General features: G+C 38.0%; 1 protein-coding gene across 1 annotated transcript in view; it reads left to right on the top strand.

Moving 5' to 3' along the window:
• The window catches only part of DIP2B (disco interacting protein 2 homolog B), a 122,607-nt gene that overhangs the window by 24,350 nt on the left and 85,923 nt on the right, over positions 1-12,334 (top strand). The gene's annotated exons all lie outside the window — the stretch shown is intronic.

The raw sequence follows: 12,334 nt of genomic DNA on the forward strand, positions 1-12,334 counted from the left end.
CAACATGAGTAAATAAGAAAGTGGAGGGCTAGGGCCATGTGGCATGGTACCCGGCGCGCTCAGGGACTGCTGGAAGAGGCAGATACTTCTGTGTTTGCCAGAGCTGTAGATCAGTCTTTTTACTAATGGAGCTGGAACAAAAACTCACAGTGAAATTTCAGATTAGTAAATTCTTAAACTTTATTTCTTTTGACCCAAAAGGTACCCATGAGAAGCAAAAAGGCAACATGCTGTGGCTGGCCATGGGAGCCTGCTCTTGCCATATCATGGCCAGGACTGATGAGGAGAGAAACAAATCATAGATACTCAGGAGGACTGGTGGCATGGCAAGCCCATCCCATGCCCATCTGCTGTCCACTCTGCTAAGATAGTCTCTGCAGCACATTTACTGCCTTCAGAAGTAGCAGAATTGGGGCATCAGGGTGGCTTAGTCGGTTGGGTGTCCAACATTAGCTCAGGTCATCTCATAGCTTGTGAGTTTGAGACCCACATTGGGCTCTGCACTCACAGCCTGGAATCTGCTTCAGATTCTGTGTCTCCCTCTCTCTCTCTCTCTCTGCCCCTTCCCTGCTCACGCTGTGTGTCTCTCTCAAAAATAAGTAGACATTAAAAAACAATTTTTTTTTAAAGAAGTAGTAGAATTAAGTTATCAGACTAATTGCAGTATTCTTATTTTCTTGAGATTTTTGACTCCTGTACCAGCCAACGTTTTAACCTTTTCTTGAATTGGAAAACAGGGTGAGGGGCGCCTGGGTGACTCAGTCAGTTAAGTGTCCAATTCTTGATTTCGGCTCAGGTCATGATACCAGGGTCGGTTGCGAGATCAGGCACTTCGTTGTCTTCAGTGTGGAGCCTGACTGGGATCCTCTCTCTCTTCCAGCTCTTCTGCCCCTCTCCCCTGCTCGTGAGCATGCATGATCTCTCTTTCTCTCAAAAATAAATTAACTAAAAAAAAAGAAAACGGTGTTTATCACATCCTTTCAGAAACTGATTTAGAGAAAACGAAAGGACATGGTTGAAGAGTTGTGTCAGACATTTTGTGAGCTGATTTTGTTAGATACGTATTTTCATACACTGAAAGGAAGGAATGAGAAGTGTCACGTTAAAAAAAATAATAATAGAGGTTAGGAGCCCCTGGGTGGCTCAGTCAGTTGAGTAACTGACTCTTGATATCAGCTCAGTTCATGAACCGACGCATGATATCGAGTCCCGAGTCATGCTACACACTGAGCTTGGAGGCTGCTTGGGATTCTCTCCCTTCCTCTGCCTCTCCCCCCTTGCTCCAGAGCACCCTTTCTTCTTCTCTCATAAGAAAGAAAGAGGTCACACGCCATCCTAGAATTTTCCCTTATACGTAACCTGGTCTTGCTCGATCAAAGGAGGCTTTCTCAAAGAGCAAGACATCTAAACTGTGTCGTAGCAGACAGACTGAGTGAAATAGCATCAGACACTAGACCTGAAAGGGGTTCATTATGGCTGGAACTTAGAATGCAAGAACCCGGAAGTAGGTGGGAGATGAGGCCAAAAACATTGCCAGGGATGAGATCTTAAGGAATCTTGAATACCACTGAAGGATTTCAGCAGAGCAGGTACATAGATTTGTATTTGTTCTAGTAGTTTGCTCCATCTACAGACCACATGCTCTACCATTACTGTGTCCAGTGCCTGGCACAGGGCCGAACATATGTGAGAGCTAAATAGATATTTTGGAGAAAAGGAAGAATAGAAGTAGTTGTTAGTTAGGGAATGGATTAGAGGGAGGTACCACTGGCTATAGAAAAACATCTCAGGAGCTCTTCTTTGTTGCCACGACCCCAGCCTGATTTTCTAGGCACTTTTGAGGCTGGGGCGCAGGTTCAGCAGCAGTAGGTTCTGACCAGTCCAGAAGGGTTTCAGCCTCTAAACCCTCATCCCTGGACTTTTGGGAGATTTGTGGGGGTTCCCCTCCCTTTTTTGTTTGTTTTTATAGCATATAATAAAAGAATTAGGAACCAAAAAGATGATTCTCTACATCCTATGTCCAGGCTGCTCACATACAGAAAAAAGGCTATAGTGACCTTTACTGTAACATTTTGACCTTTATCAACTAAAACCTAACTGTGATCTCTAGCCCCCACTCTTTTGTACCAGTTCTTTTTTTTTTTTTTTTAAATGTTTTTATTTATTTCTAGGAGAGAGAGAGAGACAGCATGAGCAGGGGAGGGTCAGAGAGAGAGGGAGTCACAGACTGAAACAGGCTCCAGGCTCTGAGCTGGCAGTCAGCACAGAGCCCGATGCGGGGCTCGAACCCACGAACCGTGAGATCATGACCTAAGCGAAAGTCGGACGCTTAACCGACTAAGCCACCCAGGCGCCCCTATACCAGTTCTTTCAGATTTACCCCAATGCAGGAAAGTGTAGTCTGTGAATCAAATACTGGTTAGCTGACTATATCTCTTAGTTAGGTGCAGAGATCTTGAATAGGGTTTAAGAGTAAGGTTTGGGTGAGGTGCCTGGGTGGCTCAGTCTGTTAAGCAACCAAATTCAGCTCAGGCCATGGTCTCACAGTTCGTGAGTTTGAGCCCCACATCAGGCTCTGTGCTGACAGCNGATTTATCTTATTTAATAAATAAACTTTATTTAAATATATTTTTAAAATATTTTTTAAAAAGGAGGGCACTTGTGGTGATGAGCACTGGGTGTTATATGGAAACCAACTTGACAATAAACTATTTGTAAAAAAGAAAAAGAAAAAAATAAAATAAAATATTAAAAAAAAGAATAAGGTTTGGGATATTTGTCTCACAGGGACTTTTTTAAGGTAGTAGCAAGAAGACCAGAGAGGAGATAAAATAGGGAGGAAAAGGTAATTTAAAACTGTGAAGATATTTAACGATATGAGTGTACTATAGTACTATCACAAGGGGAACATGAAGGTGGAGGCATGCAAGCACGAGTTTTGGGTAAAAAACACATTTTTCAGTACATTAAGAATTAACTAAATTGCAAAGGAAAACTCAGCAAATTGTGGCCTCCAATGAATAAGAAGGAATCAACAGTAGCAGCAGAAGTAGAGCTAGTAAGTTGTAGAAATTGTGGGGAGTTGAACTTCACCTCTTTGTCACTCCATCCTTAGGAAGGGTTACATTTACATGTCACATGCAAAAGTGGCATAAGAATGGAGGGTGTGTTTAGTAAAGTTACAGGCATTCACAGTAAACTGATGGGTGCACAGAAAGGATTTAATGGTGTTATTAAGTGTAACTGGAAAATCCTTTCTTATTTGGTGGAGGCTTATTAGTACCTACAACATTTCAATTAATTATAATCAAATCTAAGTAGACTTAATATTTCATGTTGCAAATGTGGTATAAAGAGCTTATATTTATTCAGAGTTAAGTATGAACCGATTCTGTTCTTTGTGCTTAGCCAACAGATTCTGACATTTCCAATACCCTTACTCTAGTACCTTTTTTTCCCGTACATCAAGGCATGATAGAATTTCTACATGTGTGTTATGGTCACAATTGATGCCTAAGATGGAAAGTAAGTCTGACAATTCCTTTAAAGTTCAATTTTAGAGCAATTAGCTACCTCAAATAAAAAAACAACAAAAAAGGACTTTAGAGTATTTGTCTCACCTTTTCAGCTCAAACATTAGTGTTGGAAAATGATACCCAGCTTTCACATGTGCCTCTAGCAGAGATATCCAAAGTCAGCTGCGTCTGGGGACTGAACTTCGGAAGTGACTTCTTATCAGAGATCAAGATGAATTGTATGGTGGTAAATGAGTCAAATCCAGTTAAGAGAGTTGCCTGTTCTTATCCATAATAGGCTTTGCTAATAGAGTAACTGTGAACTTCTTTCGACACCAATATATGGGCCAGGGCTTATCATTTTGGAAAATAGATGGGTGGGTTAATTAGTTCTTTGGTCTGCTGATAAACTCCCTACGGCAGAGAAGAACATGTTTTGTTATTATCCAAATGTTATGGGCCTTGTAAATCTTGATTGTTGTGATCAAGCTGAGATCATGACCTGAGCAGAAATCAAGAGTCAGACGTTCAACCAATTGAATTACCTAGGCACCCTTTTTTGAATATGTTAACTGACCTTTTTATGCTTCTTCTGTAAACTACCTGTTCTGTGCCTCAGCCTATTTTTTAAAGTTGAGCTGTTCAGTTTTTAAAAATTTATTTGCGAGAGTTTTTGTTTTTTTTAATTCTAAGGGTTAAAGACAACCCAGATCAACTAGAGGTGTAAGAATTAGAAAAGACCAAGTAAAACTGTATTTGTACTTGATATGATGTTTATTTAGAAAATCCAAGAGACTCGGGGTGCCTGGCACTTAACCTCAGTCAGTTAAGTGGACGACTTTGGCTCAGGTCATGATCTTGCGGTCTGTGAGTTTTGAGCCCCATGTTGGACTCTGTGCTGACAGCTTGGAGCCTGGAGTCTGCTTCAGATTCTGTGTTTCCCTCTCTCTCTCTCTCTCTCTGCCTCTCCCACACGTGTTCTGTCTCTCAAAAATAAACATTAAAAAAAAAAAAAAAAACCCAAGAGAGTCAATAACAAAATCTAACACAATAATTCAGTCAGGTAGCCAGATATAAAATTAATACAAAAATCAGTAGCCTTCATATATGCAAACAGTAACTAATTAAAAGATACAATGGTAGAGCAAACCTCATTTACAAAAGCAATAGAAAGGACACATTTAGGAAAAACTTAAGAAATGTGTATAGCCTTTATGAAGGAAACTTTAAAACCCTGAAAGACACAACATAGACATGATATGTGGAAAAACATCCCTTGTTCTTTCATAAAGTAATTCAACATCATGAAGATGGCAGGACTCCCTAAATTAGTTTATAAAATCAGTCCAGTCCCAATAACATTATTACATTTATTTATGGAGCCAGAAAACATGTTTTTGAAGTTCATTTGGAAAAGTAAACATGTAAGAATAGCTAGGAAAACACTGAGAAAGAAAACCTATGAAGAGTGACTATACCTAATAGATATTAAAACCTATCACTGTAAAGACTCTATATAATTAAAACAGTGTGGTATGGCAGACAAAGTTGCAGACAGAATAGTTGCAGAATAGTTGCAGACAGAATAGTTGCAGAATAGAATAACAAGTGCCAAGGGACACCTGGATGGTTCAGTCAGTTAAGCATCTGACTGTGGCTCAAGTCATGATCTCATGATTTGTGAGTTTGAGCCCCACATTGAGTTCTCTGCTGTTAGCACAGAGCCCATTTTGAATCCTCTCTCCCCGCCCCTTCTCTTTCTCTCTCTGTCTCTCAAAATAAATAAACTTTAGAATAACAAGTATAGAAATAGAACAAAGTACATCTGGGATTTAGTGTATAATAAAGATAGCATTGCAAGTCATTGGGACAGAAATGTACTTTTTAATAGATGGTGCTAGGACACAGGGAAATATATGAAGTAAATCCATACCTCATAACATATGCCAGCAAAAACTTCAAATGGATCAGAGATCTAGATTTAAGAGGGGACGGGGGAAGAAGGTAAGTACCAAAAGAAAACACCAGTGAATTTCTCTGTAACATGGGCTTATAGAAAGTCTTATGGGAAGGCGACTGAGACTCAAAATCCAGATGTGCTGAAAGACTACATACAAAATGTTTTTACTGTGGTAAAAAACCATTATTATACCCTCTTAAAAATTTTTTTATTGTTTATTTGTTTGGAAAGAGAGTGCAGGAACAAGCAAGAGAGTGGGGGAGAGGTAGAGAGAGAGACTCCCAAGCAGGCTCCACGCAATCAGCACAAAGGCCTTCACAGGGCACCATCTCACAGTCCATGAGATCATGACCTGGGACAAAGTCAAGAGTTGGGTACTTAACCAACTGAGCCACCCAGATGCCCTGCCTTCAAAAATTTTAAATGTACATTTCAATATTAACTATAGGCGTATTGTTACACGATAGCTCCCTAGAACTCTTTGATCTTGCATCACTGAAACAGTGATGACTCTGTTTCCCTCTTTCCCTAGTCCTACTATATCTAAGTTTTGAGTACTTTAGGTATCTCTTACAAGCAGGACCATGCAGTCTTTTGTTTTTTGTGATTGTTCTAGCTCACTTAGATTCATCCACATTGTAGCATATAAGAGGATTTCCTTTTTTTTTTTTTTAAGGTTGAATAATAGTCCATTGTATATATATATAACACAATTTCTTTATCCATTCGTGGGCATTTAGGTAGCTTCCATGTCTTGGTTATTGTGAATAATGCTGCATTGAACATTGGTGTGCCAGTATCTCTTTGAGACCCTGCTTTCAGTTCTTTTGCATATATATCCAGAATTGGGATTGCTAGATCATATGATACTTTTATTTTCAGTTTTTTGGGAAACCTTCTATACCAGCTGCACCATTTCACAGTCCCACCAACAGTGCAAGGATTCTCATTTCTCCATGTCCTCACCAACACTTTGCTTTGCTTTCCTTTCTTTTTCATTTTTTTCTTTTCTTTTCTTTCCAGTGGCTATCTTTTTTTTTTTTTTTTAAGTTTATTTATTTTTGAGAGAGAGAGAAGGCACGAGCAGGGAAGGAGCAGAGATAGAGGGAGGGAGAGAATCACAAGAAGGCTCTGACCTGGAGCTTGAGATCATAACCTGAGCCGAAATCAAGAGTCAGACACCTAACCGACTAAGCCACGCAGGCACCTTTTCAGTGGCTATCCTAATTGGTACGAAGTGATACGCCATTGTGGCTTTGATTTGCATTTTCCTGATGAATAGTGATGTTGAGCATCTTTTCATATGCTGTGGTCCATTTGTTTATCTTCTTTGGAGCAATGTGTATTTGAGTCCCTTGGCCATTTTAAAATTGGGTTACTTGTTACTGAGTTGTAGGTATTCTTAAATATTCTGGACATTAATGCCTTATCCAACATATGGTTTGCAAATATTTTCTCTGATTCTGTAGGTTGCCTTTTCACTCTGCTGTTTGTTTCCTTTGTTGTGCAGAAGATTTTTAGTTGGATGGAGTCCCACCTGTCTATTTTTGCTTTTCTTGCTTGTGTTTATAGTGTCATATCCAAGAAATTATTACCCATTCCAGAGTTACAAAGCTTTCCTTTTATGTTTTCTTCTAAGAGTTCTGTAGTTTCATGTCTAATGTTTAAGTTTTTAATTTATTTTTAGTTAATTTATATGGTATATGGTATAGGATAAATGTCCAACTGCATTCTTTTATAGGCAGATATTTCAGTTTCCTGGCAACATTTGTTGAAGAGATTGTCATTCCTAATTTTACAGTCTTGGCACCCTTTAGCCATATACACAAGGGTTAATTTCTGAGCTATTTTATTGCATTGGTTTATATGTCTGTCTTTCTGCCAACATTATACTATCTTGGTTACTCTGGCTTTGTAATATGTTTTGAAATAAGGAAATACAAGGCTTCCAGCTTTATTATTCTTTCTTAAAATTGTTTTGGGGGCACCTGAGTGGCTCAGTCAGTTACGTGTCTGACTTGGGCTCAGGTCATGATCTCAGGGTTCGTGGTTCAAGCCCCATGTCGGGCTCTGTGCTGACAGCTAGCTTAGAGCCTGGAGCTTGTTCAGATTCTGTATCTCCCTCCCTCTCTGACCTTCCCCTGCTCATGCTTCCTTTCTCTCTCTCTCAGAAATAAATAAAATATTAAAAAAAAAAATTGTTTTGGCTATTTGGGGTTCTTTGAGATTCTGTATACATTTTAGGATTTTTTTTCTGTTTCTTCAAAAAGTGCCAGTGGATTGGTATAGGTATAGCATTAAATCTGTGGATCACTCATATTTTAACAATATTAAATCTTCCAGTCCATGAACATGGAATGTTTTTCCATTTGCGTCTTCTTTAATTTCTTTAAGCAGTGTTTCATAGTGTACAGTCTTTTGCCTACTTGGTTATGTTTATTTTAAATATTTTATTATTTTTTATGGTACTATAAATGAGGTTATTTCCTTCCCAGATGGTTAATTGTTTGTATTGAGAAACACAACTGATTTTTGTATCTTGATTTTCTATCCTGCAGTTGTTGAATTTGCTTATTAGTTCTAACAGTTTGTGTACATGAATAAAATCTTTAGGGTGTCCTATGTATAAGATCATGTCATTTGCAAACAAACAATTTTGCTTCTTCCTCTCCTTTTGTATGCCTTTTATTTCTTTTTCCCGCGTAATTACTCTGTCTAGGACATCCAGTACTATGTTGAAAGAAGTGGTGAGAGTAGGCATCCTTGCCTTCTTCCTGATCTTAGGAAAAAAAAGCTTTCAGTTTTTACTGTTGACTATGTTGCTAGCTGTGGGCTTTTCATATATGAATTTTATTATTTTGAGAGAATGTCCTATTCCTAGTTTGTTTAGTGTTTTTATCATTAACGTGTGTTGCATTTTGTCAACTGCTTTTTCTGCATCTGTGATGGTCATATGATTTTTATCCTTCATTGTGTTAATGTAGAGTCTAACATTTATTGATTTTCATATGTTGAACCATCCTTGCAACACAGGGATAAATCCCACTTGGTCATGGTATATAGTCCTAAATATAAATATAAACATAAATGTAAAAATATAAATATAAATGTTTTATATAGATAGCGCAAGTTGGGGAGAGGCAGAGAGAAAGGGAGAGAGAGAGAATCCCAAGCAGGCTCTGTGCTGATTTTAATTGAGCATTGGGCTCAAACTCATGAAACCATGAGAACATGACCTGAGCCAAAACCAAGAGTCAGACACTTAACCGGCTGAGCTACCCAGGTGCCCCAGTATGTAGTCCTTTTAATGTACAGTTGAATTCAGGTTGATATTTTCTTCCAGATTTTTGCATCTATATTCATCAGGGATATTGGTATAGGTTTTTTTTTCTTTTCTTTTTTTCAATTGAAGCATAGTTGACATACAGTATTAGATTAGTTTCAGATGTACAGCATGGTGATTCAACAAATCTATACATTATGCTATACTTACTGCAAGTACAGCTATCATCTGTCACCATACATCACTATTACAATACCATTGACTGTATTCCCAGTGCTGTACTTTTTACCTTTGTGACTTATTCCATAACAAGAAACCTGTATCTCCCACTCCCCCTTACTGATTTAAAATTTTTTTTAACTTTATTTATTTATTTTGAGAAGGGGGGGGTGGGTGGGAGAGGAAGACACAAGCAGGCTCTGTGCTGACAGAGCCCATTGCAGGCCTTGACCCACAGACCATGAGATCATGACCTGAGCTGAAATCAAGAGTCAGACACTTAACTGACTGAGCCACCCAGTGCTCCTTCCTTTTACCCATTTTTCTCATATCCCTACTCGCCTCCCCTATGGCAGCCATCAGTTTGTTCTCTGTATTTATGGGTCTGTTTCTGCCTTTTTAAAAATCTGCATTAACATTTTTTATTTAATTTTTTTTTTTTTAATTTTTATTTCTAGGAGAGAGAGAGAGAGACAGCGTGAGCAGGGGAGGGTCAGAGAGAGAGGGAGTCACAGACTGAAACAGGCTCCAGGCTCTGAGCTGGCAGTCAGCACAGAGCCCGACACGGGGCTCAAACCCACAAACCGTGAGATCATGAACCAAGCGAAAGTCGGACGCTTAACTGACTAAGCCACCCAGGCACCCCAAAATTTTTTATTTATTTAAAAAAATTACAGTGTGATTATCATTCAGTGTTATATTAGTTTCAGGTGTACAAAATAGTGATTCAATAATTGTATACATTACTCAGTGCTCACCATGGTAAGTGTCATCATTGTACAACATTTTTTCGATATTATTGACTTCTCTATGCTCTCCTTTTCATCTCTGTGACTTATTTATTTTATAACTGGAGGTTTGTACCTCTTAATGCTCTTTATTTCGCCCATCTGTCTACCTGCTTCACCTCTAGCAACCACCAGTTTCTTAACTGCATTTAAGAGTCTCTTTGGGTTTTGTCTGTTTGTTCTTTTGTTTTTTATGTGTGTGGTTTTTTTTTAATTTATTTTTGAGAGAGAGAGAGATAGAGACAGCATGAGCAGAGGAGGGTCAGATAGAGAGGAAGACACAGAATCCGGAGCAGGCTCCAGGCTCTGAGCGAGCTGTCAGCACAGAGCCTGTCTTGGGGCTCAAACCCACGAACTGTGAGATCATGACCTGAGCCAAAGTCGGACACTTAACCGACTGAGCCACCCAGACACCCCTGTTCTTTTGTTTTTTAGATTCCACACATAAGTGAAATCATATGGTGTCTGTTTTTCTCTGACTTATTTCACTTAGCATGATAACCTGTAGGTTCATCCATGTTGTCGCAAATGGCAAGATCATATTATTTTTAATGGCTGAGTAAATATTCCACTGTGTATATATTCCATATCTTTATCCATTCTGTCAGTGGACACTTGAGCTGCTTCTGTATCTTGGCTGTTATAAATAATGCTGCAGTGAACATAAGGATGCATATATCTTTTTGAATTAGTGTTTTGTTTTCTTTGGGTAAATACCCAATAGTGGAATTACTAGACCTTTTGGTATTTCTAGTTTTAATTTTTTGACCCTTCTTTCCACAGTGGCTGCACCAATTTACTTTCCCACTTTTTCTCTACATCCTCACAAAACTTGGTATTGTCTTTTTCATTCTAGCCATTCTGACAGGTGTAAGGTGAGATCTCATTGTGGTTTTGATTTTCATTTCCCTGTGGTTAATGATGTTGGGTGTCTTCTTGTGTGTGTCTGTTGGCCCATTTGTATGTTTTCTTTGTAAAAATGTCTACTCAAGTTCTCTGCTCACTTTTTAATTGAATTATTTGCTTTTTGGTGTTATATAAGTTCTTTATATATTTTGGATGTTAACCCCTTATTGGCTATATCATTTGTAAATATCTTCCATTCAGTAGGTTATTTAGTTTTGGGGGGTTGTTTTGTTTTTGTAGTATCTTTGTTTGGCTTTGGTTTTAGGGTAATGCTGGCCTCATAGAATGTGTTTGGAAGTATTTAAGTATTTCTTCTTCAGATTTTGGATGAATTTGAGTAAGGTTGCTGTTTTTTTTTTTAATTTTTTTTTTTTTAATGTTTTATTTATTTCTAGGAGAGAGAGANAATGTTTTATAGGTTTCCCCAGTGAAACCTGGGCTTTTCTTTGTTGGGAGGTTTTTGTTATGGATTCAGTCTTCTTAATAGTAATATGTTCTGTTTTTCTCTTTCTTCATGATTCAATCTTGGTAGGTTGTATGTTTCTAGGAATTTATCTTTTTTTTTTTAGGTTATCCAATTTGTGGTATAGTAGTAGTCTTATAATCTTTTTTATTTCTATGATATCAGTTGTAATATTTCCTCTTTCATTTTTTATTTTAATTATTTTACTCTTCTCTGTACTTTTCTTTCTTTTTTTTTTTTTAATGTTTTATTTATTTCTAGGAGAGATAGAGNGTACTTTTCTTAATCTAGCTGGAGATTTATCAATTTTGTTCATCTTTTCAAAAAACCAATTTTTGTTTTTGCTGATTGTTTTTCTATTTTTCACATCTAGTTTTTAATTTCTGTTTTAATCCTTGTTATTTCCTCTTTTTACTTACTTTGGTTTTAGTTTGTTCTTTTTTTAATTCCTTCAAGTATAACATTAGGTTATTGATTTGAGATCTTCCATAAAAAAATTTTAAAAACCTTCGGTGTGGCAATAAACTACCACAATGTCAAAGACAGATGACAAACTGAAAGAAATTATTTCTAACATTCAGAGATAAAGGGCTAATATCTATTACTTTTGAAGAACTCTTAAAAATTAAGGGAAAATAAACTCAAAAACCCAGTGGAAAAATGATCAAATGACATTAATATTTACTTTCACTTATCAACAAGTTTTAAATGGCCTTAAAATCCGATGTTTAATCTCACTAATGATAAAAGAAGTACAGGGGTACCTGGGTGGCTAAGTCAGTTGAGCATCTAGCTCTTCATTTCAGCTCAGGTCATGATCCCAGGGTTGTGGAATTGAGCCCCACATCAGGCTCCATGCTGAGTGTGTGGAGCCTGCTCTCTTTTTCTCTCTCTCTCTCTCTCTCCCTCCTTCTCCCTCTGCCCCTCTCCCCTGCACATGTTCTCTCTCTGTCTCTCTAAAAATAAAGTGAATCTTGGGGCGCCTGGATGGCTTAGTCAGTTGAGCGTCCAGCTTTGGCTCAGGTCATGATCTCATGGTTCGTGGGTTTGAGCCCCATGTCAGGCTCTGTGCTGACAGCTAGCTCAGAGCCTGGAGACTTTTTTGGATTCTGTGTCTCCCTCTCTCTCTGACTCTCTCCTGCTCATGCTCTCTCTCTCAGAAATAAATAAAACATTAAAAATGTTTTAAAAATAAAGTAA

This window comes from Crocuta crocuta, unplaced genomic scaffold (assembly GCF_008692635.1).
Source record: "Crocuta crocuta isolate KB4526 unplaced genomic scaffold, BGI_CrCroc_1.0 scaffold30, whole genome shotgun sequence".
Lineage (NCBI taxonomy): Eukaryota > Metazoa > Chordata > Mammalia > Carnivora > Hyaenidae > Crocuta > Crocuta crocuta.